This window comes from Enoplosus armatus, chromosome 24 (assembly GCF_043641665.1).
Source record: "Enoplosus armatus isolate fEnoArm2 chromosome 24, fEnoArm2.hap1, whole genome shotgun sequence".
NCBI classification, from domain to species: Eukaryota; Metazoa; Chordata; class Actinopteri; order Centrarchiformes; family Enoplosidae; genus Enoplosus; species Enoplosus armatus.
In genome coordinates, this window is record NC_092203.1 from 518,193 (window position 1) to 532,375 (window position 14,183).

Genomic DNA, 14,183 nt, shown 5'->3' on the forward strand with positions numbered 1-14,183 from the left:
CATATAAGGTGAATAGTATTGGTCCAAGCACAGAACCTTGTGGAACTCCATGACTGACTTTGGCGAACATGGAGGATTCATCGTTAACATGTACAAACTGAGATCGATCTGATAAATACGACTTAAACCAGCTTAGTACGGTTCCTTTGATGCCAATTAAATGTTCCAGTCTCTGTAATAGGATATGATGATCAGCCTATCATCCATCCGCACTATGAAATTTGTCACTTGATTGACATACAGGGCAGCCAGTCTGACATCTGATCTTTTCTGACACATGGGTCACCACGCATGCACGTACAAGCGCGCCAAGTGCGGCAAAATGCATCCCTGGCTGATTCCATTCAGTGCAAGTCATCAGAGTAAGGTAATGAAAAAAAATGTACGGAGTTATATTGTCCAATGTGGGTTCATGCAGTTATGCAAGGTACACCAACATATATTGTACATATAAAGAATACTCAAAATATTTATAAATAAATATATGTTTTGCATTTTTATAGTAGGTAGATCATTTTGACTTGGTCATTTTGTAAGTAGCTCGCATGCTGAAAAAGTGTGTGCACCCCTGCAGCAGGTCTATTTGATGCTGGATGAATTGTTTGTGGGAAGTCTTGGGAAGAGTAGAAAAAAGGAAGAAGAGAAAGGAAAGAACAGTTGGCCATTCTTGCTATGTTCGGGGACAAGTAGTAGGCAACTTCTGGCCTCACATGAACCTCCAGCTGCTGAAACAGCAGGTCCCATTTACAACAAATAGCACCCTCTCGCTATCCCAGGTTTTTATTCTGTATGTGTGATCGGTTGTATCTTCTGTGTCATATTCTCTGCATTAACATACATACATGGTGATATCATGTAAGAACCTGTTCCATGACAGTCTAGAAAAGCTTTGTTGCCTTGAATTTTGAATAAATCACCAACAGTGTCACCAGCAAAGCACCCCCACACCATGACACCTCCTCCTCCATGCTTCACAGTGAGAAATACACATGTAGAAACCATGCGCTCACCTTTTCTACATCTCACAAAGACATGACGGGTTGAAACAAAAATCTCAAATTTGGACTCATCAGACCAAAGTACAGATTTCCACTGGTCTAATGTCCATTGCTTGTGTTTCTTGGACCAAGCAATTCTCTTCCTCTTGTTGTTCTTCCTCAGTAGTGGCTTCTTTGCAGCAATTCGACCATAAAGGCCTGATTCACGCAGTCTCCTCTGAACGGTTGATGTTGAGATGTGAATGCTACTTGAACTACTTGTGAAGCATTTATGTGGGCTCTAATCTGAGGTGCTGTTAATTTGCCGTTTTTGAGGCTGGTAATTCTAATGAATTTATCCTCTGCAGCAGAGGTAACTCTTGGTCTTCCTTTCCTGGAACGGTCCTCATGAGAACCAGTTTCATCATAGCGTTTGATGGTTTTTACGACTGCACTTGAGGATGCATTCAAAGTTCCTGAAATTTTTGACTGATTGACTGACCTTCATGTCTTAAAGTAATGATGGGCTGTCATTTCTCTTTACTTAGTTGAGTGGTTCTTGTCATAATATGGATTAGAACAGTAGTTGAATACGGCAATTCACTGTATAAAACTGTGTACCAACCCTACCTCTGCACAACACAACTGATGGGCTCAAACACATTACAAGCTCTCCCAGCTGAACGTGCCTGTCCCCACCTGCAGGTGGATCACGGATTTCCTGTCTGACAGGAAGCAGCACGTGAAGCTGGGGAAACACATCTCAGACTCGCGGACGATCAGCACTGGCTCCCCTCAAAGCTGTGTTCTTTCTCCTCTACTCTTCTCCTTGTACACCAACAGCTGCACCTCCAGTCACCAGTCCGTAAAGCTCCTGAAGTTCGCGGGCGACACCACCCTCATCGGACTCATCTCTGAAGAGGATGAGTCTGCCTGCAGGTGGGAGATTGACCATCTGGTGACCTGGTGCAACAGCAACAACCTGGAGCTTAACGCTTCAAAGACAGTGGAGATGGTTGTAGACTTCAGGAAGAGCGCAGCCCCACCCGCCCCCATCACTCTGTGTGACTCTCCAGTGGACACTGTGGAGTCCTTCCGTTTCCTGGGCTCCATCATCAGCCAGGACCTCCAGTGGGAGCTGAACATCAGCTCCCTCATCAAGTAAGCCCAACAGAGGATGTACTTCTACTAGAGTCCATCCTCACCTCCTCCATCACTGTCTGGTACGCTGCTGCCTCCACCAAGGCCAGACGCAGACTGCAGCATATCATCCGCTCTGCAGAGAGGGTGATTGGCTGCAACCTCCCATCTCTTCAGGACCTGTACTCCTCCAGGACCCTGAGGAGAGCTGCTGACCCCTCCCACCCCGGACACTATCTGTTCGACCCCCTCCCCTCTGGCAGGAGGCTGCGGTCCATCAGGACCAAAACCTACCGCCACAAAAACTGTTTCTTCCCCTCTGCAGTCAACCTGACAAACTTACATTGACCCCCCCCCCCCCCCCCCCCCCCCCCCCGAACACAAACACAAGTTAAACACAACACAAGTTAAGACCCCCCTGTGTTACATTAACGCACCCACCCCCTGCTGGACACTTATCTGGACACTTTACTTTATTTTGGTCACTGCACTGTTTGTTATTTATCTTATCTTTTCTTATTTTTATTTTTATTCTTATTTTACCTTTTATATTCGACATATTTGTTATCAAAACAATAGCACCTTCAGACCACGGCAAATTCCTTGTAATGTATGTTACTTGGCAATAAACAGTTTCTGATTCTGATTCTGATTCTGATTAAGAAGGCAAAACCTGTTAACCTGCACACCTGTTAATTGAAAACCAGGCTCATAAAGCTGATTGAGAGAATGCCAAGAGTGTGCAAAGCTGTCATCAAAGCAAAAGGTGGCTGCTTTGAAGAATCTAAAGTATAAAACATATTCTGGTTTGTTTAACACTTTTGTTTACTACATAATTCCATATGTGTTCCTTCATAGTTCTGATTCTTCAGTATTAATCTACAATGTAAAAACCACTAAAAATAAAGTAAAACCATTGAATGAGAAGGTGTGTCCAAACTTTTGACTGGTACTGTACATACATGGTGATATCATGTAAGAAACAGTTCCACGACAGTCTGAAAAAGCTTAGTTGAGATTGTATGGTGTAATGGTTGTGACAAACATTGAGCCATGGCATATCATTGCATTACCATGTCAAGTTGCATAGCGAAGATTCCACTACAACAAGCATTTGTATAGTCAGGATGGCCGAGCGGTCCAAGGCACTGCATTAAGGTCACAGTCTCCACTGGAGGCATGGGTTCGAATCCCACTTCTGACAGTTTTTCACTGGAAACTTGAACCATTTCCTCTAGCATGATAATGGGAAAGTAAAGTCAGCCTCTGCAACGCCAGGTCTCATTCACAACGAACAGCAGCCCTTCGCTTTCCCAGGTTTCATGTCACTACATATGCTAGAATATGTTCTATGGGTTTACATGACTACAGAAGAGGATTAGGTCCACATGTGTTTTTAAAGTCAGAATTCTTACCTTAATCTCAGACTTTGATCTCAGAATTCTGACTTTGAAGGATGAATTTTTCTACACATGACAATGTATCAGTGATAATGTTCCAATAATAATCTCATCATATCGCCTATAATAATGTAACACTGACAGGAAGACTGCAGAGTTTTCTATGAAGGTGGATTTTTTCATTGTAGTAAGAAGATTTGTTTTGTTTCACACATATGAATGAATTGTTTGTGATGGGTGAATTGATTGTAGGAAGTCTTTTTTACATGTTATCTTCTGTGTCACTGGTGTTGCTGCATGCCTTCTATGTGATATTCTCTGCATTAACATACAACCTTCGATGAGGTTCCATGTTGTAATGGTTAGCACTCTGGACTCTGAATCCAGCGATCTGAGTTTAAGACTCGGGGGAACCTGATTTTAAGCGGGAAGACAGGTATGAAAATGCAACCTATCCGCTGAATGATAGACCTTTGTCTGATCTTGCTGTATGTGAAAGGTTCAGGTCGTAGTTTCTACTGGAGACGTGGGTGCAAATCCCACTTCTGACAGCTTTACACTGGAAACTGGAACCATTTCTTCTAACATGATACTGGGAGTAAAGTCAGCCGTTCTTGCTGCGTACGGGTATGAACGTATGAGAAAATACAGGCAATGCCACTTGTTGTTCCCAACAACTAGCAGCCTACCCCTAGCCCAGCTTTTCATACCCTGTGTGCCAACGGTTGTAAGTCACTACACATGGTTGTATACAGTAGGCCTATTTGATGCTGGATGAATTGTTTGTATGAAGTCTTTGTCGGGTGTGGGTTCAACTCCCCCCTCTGACAGCAAGTTTTTCACCAGAACCATTTCCTGTCACATGATATTGGGAAAGAAAAGTCAGCCATTCAGCTGCTGCAACGCCAGGTCCCATTCACAACAAACAGCTGTCACTACATATGCTAGAATGTGTTCTATGGGCTTACAGGACTACGGAAGAGGAATAGGGCCACATGTGACTTTAAAGTCTCAGAATTCTGACTTTGAAGTAAGAATGTTTCCGCACATGACAATGTATGAAAAACCTGAAATGATAATGGGAAAGTAAAGTCAGCCATTTTTGCTATGTTCAGCGTTAATGGTACAACTCAAGCATTTGTAACGCTGCTTACATACATACAGATTCAAAGTAGTAGGCAGTCTCTGGCCTCTCATGACCCTCCAGCTACTGCAACACCACGTCCCATTCACAACAAATTGTAGGCGATCGCTATCCCAGCTTTTCGTTGTGTTTGTGCTAATCCTTGTAAGTCACTACGCCATGTCCTTTGTTAAGGTTCCATGGTGTAATGGTTAGCACTCTGGACTCTGAATCCAGCGATCCGAGTTCAAATCTCGGTGGAACCTGATTTTAAGCGGGAAGACAGGTAAGAAAATGCAACCTATCCTATCCGCTGAGTTTCTGATCTTGCTGTAAGTGGCAGGCACTGCATTGAAGTCGCAGTCTCGGCTGGAGGTCTGGGTTCAAATCCCACTTCCGACAGCTTTTCACTGGAAAATGGAACCAGTTGATAATGGGAAAGTAAAGTCTTTTCATAGCCATTCTGGCTATGTTCGGCGTTAATGGTACACAGCATTGTATGGTTAATGGTTAATGGGTGTTAATGGTACACAGCATTTGTAACGCTGCTTACAGACATACAGATTCAAAGTAATAGGCAGTCTCTGGGTTCAAATCCCCATTCTGAAAGCAAGTTTTTCACCAGAACCGTTTCCTGTGACATGATATTTGGAAAGAAAAGTCAGCAATTCAGCTGCTGCAACGCCTGGTCCCATTCACAATGAACAGCAGCCTATCGCCATTCCAGGTTTTCATGTCAGTACATATGCTAGAATGTGTTCTATGGGCTTACAGGACTATGGAAGAGGAATAGGGCCACATGTGACTTTAAAGTCAGAATTCTTACCTTAATCTCAGAATTCTGACTTTGAAGTAAGAATGTTTCCGCACATGACATCTCATCATATTGCTTCACACATACATACATACATTCATTTTTTGTGATGATGCTGGGTGAGTTGATTGTACGAAGTCTTTTTCATGTTTTGTTCTGTGTCACTGGTATTGTTGCATGCCTTCTATGTCATATTCTCCGTATTAACATACTTGCATTGTGATATCATGTGAGAAAGTGTTCTGCAACAGCCTACAAACCTTCGTTCAGGTTCCGTGGTGTAATGGTTCGCACTCTGGACTTTGAATCCAGTGATCTGAGTTCAAATCTCGGTGGAACCTGAGTTTGTGTGGGACAAAAGGGGAGAGAATGCAACCTATCTGCTGAATGACAGACCTTTGTCTGATCTTGCTCTAAGGCACTGCGTTCAGGTCGTAGTTTCTACTGGAGGCTTGGGTTCAAATCCTACTTCCGACAGTTTTTCACTGGAAACAGGAATCATTTCCTCTAGCATGATGATGGGAAAGTAAAGTCAGCCATTCTTGCTATGTTCAGGTACGAGCGTATGAGAAAATACAGGCAATGCCACGTACATATTCAAAGTAGCAGGTAGTTTCTGGCCTCTCGTGAAGCTCTAGCTGATGCAATGCCAGGTCCCATTCCTAACAAATACCAGCCTAACCCTATCCCAGCTTTTAATTCTTTATGTGCTCATGGTTGGAAGTCACTACACATGCTAGAATGTGTTTATATACAGTAGGCCTATTTGATGCTGGATGAATTTTTTGTGGGAAGTCTTGGGAAGAGCAGAGAAGAAGAAGAGAGAGGAAAGAAAAGTCGGCCATTCTTGCTATGTTCAAGGACAAGTTGTAGGCAGCTTCTGGCCTCTCATGAACCTCCAGCTGCTGCAACGGCAGGTACCATTCCCAACAAATAGCACCCTCTCGCTATCCCAGCTTTTTATTCCATATGTGTGATCAGTTGTATCTTCTGTGCCACTGGTATTGTTACATGCCTTCTATGTCATATTCTCCGTATTAACATACTTGCATTGTGATATCATCTGAGAAAGTGTTCCGCAACAGCCTAAAGACCATTGTTGAGGTTCCATGGTGTAATGGTTAGCACTCTGGACTTTGAATTCAGTGATCTGAATTCAAATCTCAGTGGAACCTTTAAAGTGGGAAGACAGGTAAGAGAATGCAACTTATCTGCTGACAGACATTTGTCTGATCTTGCTGTATGTGGAAGGTGCTGCATTCAGGTCATAGTCCTGACGTGGGTTCAAATCCCACTTCTGACAGCTTTTCACTGTCTTTTCACTGAAGCTGGAACCATTTCTTCTAGCATGATAATGTGAAAGTAAAGTCAGCCATTCTGGCTATGTTCGGCATTAATGGTACAAGTTGTAACAAATTTGTAACGCTGCTTACAGACATACAGATTAAAGGAAGTAGGCAGTCTCTGGTCTCCTATGAAGCTCCAACTGATGCAATGCCAGGTCCCGTTCCCAACCACTATCCCAGCTTTTCATTCCCTGTGTGCGAATGGTTGTAAATCACAACACATGCTAGAATGTGTTTGTATACAGTAGGCCTATTTGATACTGGATTAATTGTTTGTAGGAAATCTTTTCCAGGTGTGGGTGTCTGACAGCAAGTTTTTCACCTGAACCATTTCCTCTGACTTGATATTTGGAAAGAAAAGTCAGCCATTCGGCTGCTGCAACGCCAGGTCCCATTCACAACGAACAGCAGCCTATCGCCATCCCAGATTTTCATGTCACTACATATGCTAGGATTAGGATTAGGGCCACATGTGACTTTAAAGTCAGAATTCTGACTTTGAAGTATGAATTTTTGCGCACATGACAATGTATCAGTGCAACATTTGCAACTACGGCATTTGCAACTACAACATTTGTAACGCTGCTTACATACATACAGATTCAAATTAGTAGGCAGTCTCTGGCCTCTCATGACCCTCCAGCTACTACTAATATCATTTCATTACCATATCAAGTTACATAGCGAAAATTCCACTACAAAGAGTGTTTGTATAGTCAGGATGGCCACGCGGTCCAAGGCGCTGCGTTCAGGCCCACTTCTGACAGTTTTTCACTGGAAACTGGAACCATTTCGTCTCGCATGATAATAGGAAAGTAAAGCTAGTTGTTCTTGCTGTGTGCAGGTGTGAGCATATGAGAAAATACAAGCAATGCTACTTACAAACATACAGATTCACAGTAGTAGGTTGAGTCTCGTCTCTCATGAATCTCCAGCTGATGCAATGCCAGGTTCCGTTCCCAACAAATAGCAGCCTATCTATCCCAGCTTTTCATTCCCTATGCGAACGGTTGTAAGTCACTACACAGACTAAAGTACAGATTTCCACTGGTCTAATGTCCATTCCTTGTGTTTCTTGGACCAAGCAATTCTCTTCCTCTTGTTGTTCTTCCTCAGTAGTGGCTTCTTTGCAGCAATTCGACCATAAAGGCCTGATTCACGCAGTCTCCTCTGAACGGTTGATGTTGAGATGTGTATGCTACTTGAACTACTTGTGAAGCATTTATTTGGGCTCTAATCTGAGGTGCTGTTAATTTGTGGTTTCTGAGGCTGGTAATTCCAATGAACTTATCCTCTGCAGCAGAGGTAACTCTTGGTCTTCCTTTCCTGGGACGGTCCTCATGAGAACCAGTTTCATCATAGCGTTTGATGGTTTTTACGATGCATTCATAGTTCCTGAAATTTTCCGGATTGACTGACCTTCATGTCTTAAAATAATGATGGACTGTTGTTTCTCTTTACTTAGTTGAGTGGTTCTTGCCATAATATGGATTAGAACAGGAGTTGAATAGGGCAATTCACTGTATAGAACTGTGTACCAACCCTACCTCTGCACAACACAACTGATGGGCCACAAATTCCACAAATTAACTCTTGACAAGGCACACCAGTTAATTGAAAACCAGGCTCATAAAGCTGATTGAGAGAATGCCAAGAGTGTGCAAAGCTGTCATCAAAGCAAAAGGTGGCTGCTTTGAAAAATCTGAAGTATAAAACATATTCTGGTTTGTTTAACACTTTTTTGTTTACTACGTAATTCCATATGTGTTCCTTCATAGTTCTGATGTCTTCAATATTAATCTACAATGTAAAAAATACTAAAAATAAAGTAAAACCATTGAATGAGAAGGTGTGTCCAAACTTTTGACTGGTACTGTACATACATGGTGATATCATGTAAGAATCTGTTCCACGACAGTCTGAAAAAGCTTAGTTGAGATTCCATAGTGTTATGGTTGTGACAAAAGTTGAGCCATGGCATATCATTGCATTACCATATCAAGTTACATTGCGAAAATTACACTGCAAAAAGGGTTTTTATAGTCAGGATGGCCGAGCGGTCCAAGGCGCTGCGTTCAGGTCGCAGTCTCCACTGGAGGCGTGGGTTCGAATCCCACTTCTGACAGTTTTTCACTGGAAACTTGAACCATTTCCTCTAGCATGATAATGACAAAGTAAAGTCAGCCAATCAGCTGCTGCAACGCCAGACAGGTAAGAGAATGCAACTAATCTGCTGAAAGACAGACATTCGTCTGATCTTGCTATATGTAGAAGGCGCTGCGTTCAGGTTGCAGTCTCCACTGGAGGCGCTGGATGAATTGTTTGCAGGGAAACTTTTTCACACAGTGTACAAATTCCACTTCTGACAAGTTTTTCACTCAAACTATTTCCTGTTACATGATATTGGGAAAGAAAGGTCAGCCATTCACCTGCTGCACCGCCAGGTCCCATTCACAACCAATTGCAGCCTATCACTATAACAGGTTTCATGTCACTTCACATGCTAGAATATGTTCTATGGGCTAACATGACTACAGAAGAGAAATAGGGCCACATGTGACTTTAAAGTTAGAATTCTTACCTTAATCTCGGAATTCTGACTTTGATCTTGGAATTCAGACTTTGATGTCAGAATTCTGACTTTGAAGTAAGAATGTTTCCGCACATGACAATGTATCAGTGACAATGTTCCAATAATAATCTTATCATATTGCCTATAATAACGTAACAACCGACTTTAAAAAGTGGAACCTTTGAAGTGGGACGACAGGTAAGACAATACAACCTATCCTATCCTATCTTTTGTTGAGGTTCCATGGTATAATGGTTAGCACTCTGGACTCTGAATCCAATCGAGTTCAAATGTCAGTGGAACCTGGGACAACAGGTAAGAGAATGCAACCTATCCGCTGAATGATAGACCTTTGTCTGATCTCGCTGTATGTGGCAGGCGCTACGTTCAGGTTGTAGTCTCTGCTTGAGTCGTGGATTCAAATCGCACATGGTTACTTGCAAGGAAACACATGCAGTCATCAGACAGATAAGAGAATGCAACTAATCTGCTGAAAGACAGACATTTGTCTGATCTTGCTGTATGTGGAAGGCGCTCCGTTCACATTGCAGTCTCCACTGGAGGTGTGTTTTTTTTCACTGGAAACCAGAACCATTTCCTCTAGCATGATAATGGGAAAGTCAGCCGTTCTTGCTGTGTTCGGGTACAAGCATATGAGAAAATACAGGCAATGCTACTTACCGACATACAGATTGAAAGTAGTAGGTAGTGTCTGGCCTCTCATGAATCTCCAGCTGATGCAATGCCATGTCCCGTTCCCAACAAATAGCAGCCTCTCGCGATCTCAGCTTTTCATTCCCTATTTGCGAACGGTTATAAGTCACTACACGTTTGTATATAGTAGGCCTGTTTGATGCTGGATTAATTGTTTGTAGGAAATCTTTTCCAGGTGTGGGTGTCTGACAGCAAGTTTTTCACCTGAACCGTTTCCTCTGACTTGATATTGGGAAAGAAAAGTCAGCCATTCAGCTGCTGCAACGCCAGGTCCCATTCACAACGAACAGCAGCCTATCGCCATCCCAGGTTTTCATGTCACTACATATGCTAGGATTACGATTAGGGCCACATGTGACTTTAAAGACAGAATTCTGACTTTGAAGTATGAATTTTTGCGCACATGACAATGTATCAGTGCAACATTTGCAACTACAGCATTTGCAACAACAACATTTGTAACGCTGCTTACATACATACAGATTCAAATTAGTAGGCAGTCTCTGGCCTCTCATGACCCTCCAGCTACTACTAATATCATTTCATTACCATATCAAGTTACATAGCAAAAATTCCACTACAAAGAGTGTTTGAGTAGTCAGGATGGCCGAGCAGTCCAAGGCGCTACGTTCAGGTCGCAGTCTCCACTGGAGGCAGATACAGATTCACAGTAGTAGGTAATGTCTGGCCTCTCATGAAGCTCCAGCTGATGCAATGCCAGGTCCCTTTCCCAACGAATAGCAGCCTACTGCTATCCCAGGTTTTCATGTCACTACATATGCTAGAATGTGTTCTATGGGCTTACATGACTACAGAAGAGAAATAGGGCCACATGTGACTTTAAAGTCAGAATTCTTACCTTAATCTCGGAATTCTGACTTTGATCTTGGAATTCTGACTTTGATGTCAGAATTCTGACTTTAAAGTAAGAATGTTTCCGCACATGACAATGTATCAGTGACAATGTTCCAATAATAGTCTTATCATATTGCCTATAATAATGTAACAACCGACTTTAAAAAGTGGAACCTTTAAAGTGGGACGACAGGTAAGACAATACAACCTATCCTATCCTATCTTTTATTGAGGTTCCGTGGTATAATGGTTAGCACTCTGGACTCTGAATCCAATCGAGTTCAAATGTCGGTGGAACCTGGGACAACAGGTAAGAGAATGCAACCTATCCGCTGAATGATAGACCTTTGTCTGATCTCGCTGTATGTGGCAGGCGCTACGTTCAGGTTGTAGTCTCTGCTTGAGTCGTGGATTCAAATCGCACTTCTGACAGCTTTTCACTGGAAATTGGAACCAATTGATAATGGGAAAGTAAAGTCATTTCATAGCCATTCTGGCTATGTTCAGCGTTAAAGGTACAACTACAGCATTTGTAACGCTGCTTACAGACATACAGATTCAAAGTAGTAGGCAGTCTCTGGGTTCAAATCCCCCTTCTGACAACAAGTTTTTTACCAGAACTGTTTCTCTGTGACATTCTGACTTTGAAGTAAGAATGTTTCCGCACATGACAATGTATCAGTCACAATGTTCCAATTACAATCTCATCATATTGCCTATAGTAATGTAAAACTGACAGGGAGACTAGTAGGAAGTCTCTGGCCTCTCATGACCCTCCAGCTACTGCAACGCCACGTCCCATTCACAACGAATAGCAGCCTATTGCTATCCCAGCTTTTCAATCTGTATGTGCTAATGGTTGGAAGTCACTACACATGCTAGAATGTGTTCAAATCTCGGTGGAACCTGATTTTGTGTGGGACAACATGTAAGAGAATGCAACCTATCCGCTGAATGACTTGCTGTATGTGTATATCCCATTTCTGACAGCTTTTCACTGGAAATTGGAACCAATTGATAATGGGAAAGTATAGCCATTCTGGCTATGTTCGGCGTTAATGGTAAAACTGAAGGTCCTGAAAGAGGTCATGGGAGCAAAAGGTCTGACTGATGTGCGGAGAGGGGAAAATCCAGAGTGTTTCCCACAGGTTGAGAATCTACTTGAGGAGGCGGGTCAGGTTCAGTAAGCAACTAGTCTAACTCAGTGAGACCTCACGTTAGTCTACTCGGTCTGTTGTGGCATCTTCTCTTGTTATGGGATGGGATCGTGATCTTGATTCTTTCCGGGTCAATCAGTCAAGGAAGAGGCAGGCAGGTGAACGGCTTGCTAATAACAGTATTAAAGGAACGGTTGGATTTTTAAAAAAAAGGGGGGGCAGTTAAAATGATACAGAGAGCGTGTCTTTTTCCATCATGCAATGCCAGGCTGTCTACTAGGTCGAAATTGTGGTGTAAAGGGTGAAGGGATAGCTGGTGTTTTTACTCCAGTTAAGTGGATGATGAGTCAGATACAGAAGCAATTACAGAAAATAACTGGAGGAATTGCCATGTGTGGAGGATGTAATTATGTGGTGGGACGATGTCAAAATGAGATTGCAGAAGGTTTGTATTAATTACAGTAAGCAGAGGAACTGGGACAAGACTGAGCGAGAGAGGGTGATGAGGAATACGATAAATATGGAATGTTTTTCGGAAAAACATAAATATCTGAGGTTAAAAAAAAGAACAAGGCTTACTGGTAGGTACAGGAAGACCGGCAGGTTGCCAGGTAACAGGAGAACGGGGCCCATAAGTGAGCTCTATACGTTTTGACAAAAGTGTTGGTAAATAGATTGAAAAAAGTCATAGGAACAATTGTTAATGAGTCGCAGGGGTGTGGTGTTCCAGGAAGGGACATATCTGATTCAGTTTTGTCTATTAAAAATGTGGCTGAGCTTATGACGCAGCAAAAAGCGTGTGATAGGGAGGAACACAATGTTTTTGTTTACACACTGGAGACCTCTTAAACAGTTTAGTTGCACCGATGTATCAATATGCAGTGATTCTGTGCCCTTGCAAGCATTAAGACAGGTGCGGCCAGGAGTCATCAGGATCTTCTTTGTGAAATCTTGTTTATTAAACCCCAAGAATGGCCAGACACGTGGGTCGCAGCGCATTCAGGTATCCTGGGAAACGAGAGAGCAGACAACAATGGCAGCAGAGTAGGCGCGTTAAGGAGTGGTTGAGCAAAATGGAAAGAGCAAGTAATAACAGGCAGGTTGAGAATTATCATCCATCCAGCAGGTTTTTGTGATCTGAGGCTGAGGCAGTGGAGCATTATCCCGTATATCATCATGCAGGAAATCCACACATGAAAGACTCTAAGAAATGGTGACACAGTTACCGGAAAAAATAAGGCCGGTAGGCAACGTAGAATGTGGAGGTGAATGTGTTCAAGGGAGGGCATCGTTATTTAGTTTAAAGACGGCTTTTAAAAAAATGAATGGGCAATGAGGGAGAAGAGAACCTGAAGGTGGCAGTAAATGCAACGTCGTGGATGCCAACAACTGCCGCAAAAACCTCGACGAAAAAGAAGAAGAAGAAGCGCCACATCCCATTGGTTTAGTACGATTGCGTCACAGCGCACTTGTTTGAATGCCGGAAGGAGGCGTACCATGGAGTAAATGTATAGTAAATAGTGACACTAACGCTGGTTAAAGTATTTATCGGACAACTCGGCAGCTGATAACGGCAACACCGACAATTGGTAACCCACCTCGTGATTAATGTCGCACTCTGTAACCGTAACAAATGCACCGCTAATATTACGCGGTAACGTGACGTTACGGAAGCTAACCGGCACTGCAGCCTGTCGAACTCCATTCAAATTGTGGCAGTTTAATGTTGATCCATTAAAAGTCTTGCTTGGTTGCCTAACTTGTACGCCGAATTTGCCAGAATAACCTCACGATTCCGTATTGGTATCATTTCCATACGTTAATTTAGCTAACGGCACTAAAGCCCGTCGAACTCCATTCAAATTGTGGCAGTTCAATGTTGATTTAACCCATCAAAAGTCTTGCTTGGTTGGCTAACTTGTACACCGAATTTGCCAGAATAACCTCAAGATTCCGTATTGGTATCATTTCCCGTACTTTGCTGTTGTGTGTTGCTAACGACATTCCAGCAGCTTTAAATTGCCAGATTATTAAATTGAGTTCAGCGTCGTCTTTAGTCGTTGCCAGGAACAAAACGTAACGCTG

At 42.8% G+C, this 14,183-nt stretch overlaps 5 non-coding genes across 5 annotated transcripts; all 5 read left to right on the forward strand.

Moving 5' to 3' along the window:
* The first annotated feature begins 3,238 nt into the window (after positions 1–3,238).
* On the forward strand, positions 3,239–3,321 carry trnal-aag (transfer RNA leucine (anticodon AAG)). Its single transcript has one exon. It is a non-coding gene; the product is annotated as a tRNA-Leu (tRNA).
* Positions 3,322–4,834: 1,513 nt separating this feature from the next.
* trnaq-cug (transfer RNA glutamine (anticodon CUG)) lies at positions 4,835–4,906 on the forward strand. Its single transcript has one exon. It is a non-coding gene; the product is annotated as a tRNA-Gln (tRNA).
* An 817-nt stretch (positions 4,907–5,723) lies between these two features.
* trnaq-uug (transfer RNA glutamine (anticodon UUG)) lies at positions 5,724–5,795 on the forward strand. The gene has a single exon. It is a non-coding gene; the product is annotated as a tRNA-Gln (tRNA).
* Positions 5,796–6,557: 762 nt separating this feature from the next.
* Positions 6,558–6,629, forward strand: trnaq-uug (transfer RNA glutamine (anticodon UUG)). The gene has a single exon. It is a non-coding gene; the product is annotated as a tRNA-Gln (tRNA).
* A 2,213-nt stretch (positions 6,630–8,842) lies between these two features.
* Positions 8,843–8,925, forward strand: trnal-cag (transfer RNA leucine (anticodon CAG)). The gene has a single exon. It is a non-coding gene; the product is annotated as a tRNA-Leu (tRNA).
* The last annotated feature ends 5,258 nt before the right edge of the window (positions 8,926–14,183 follow it).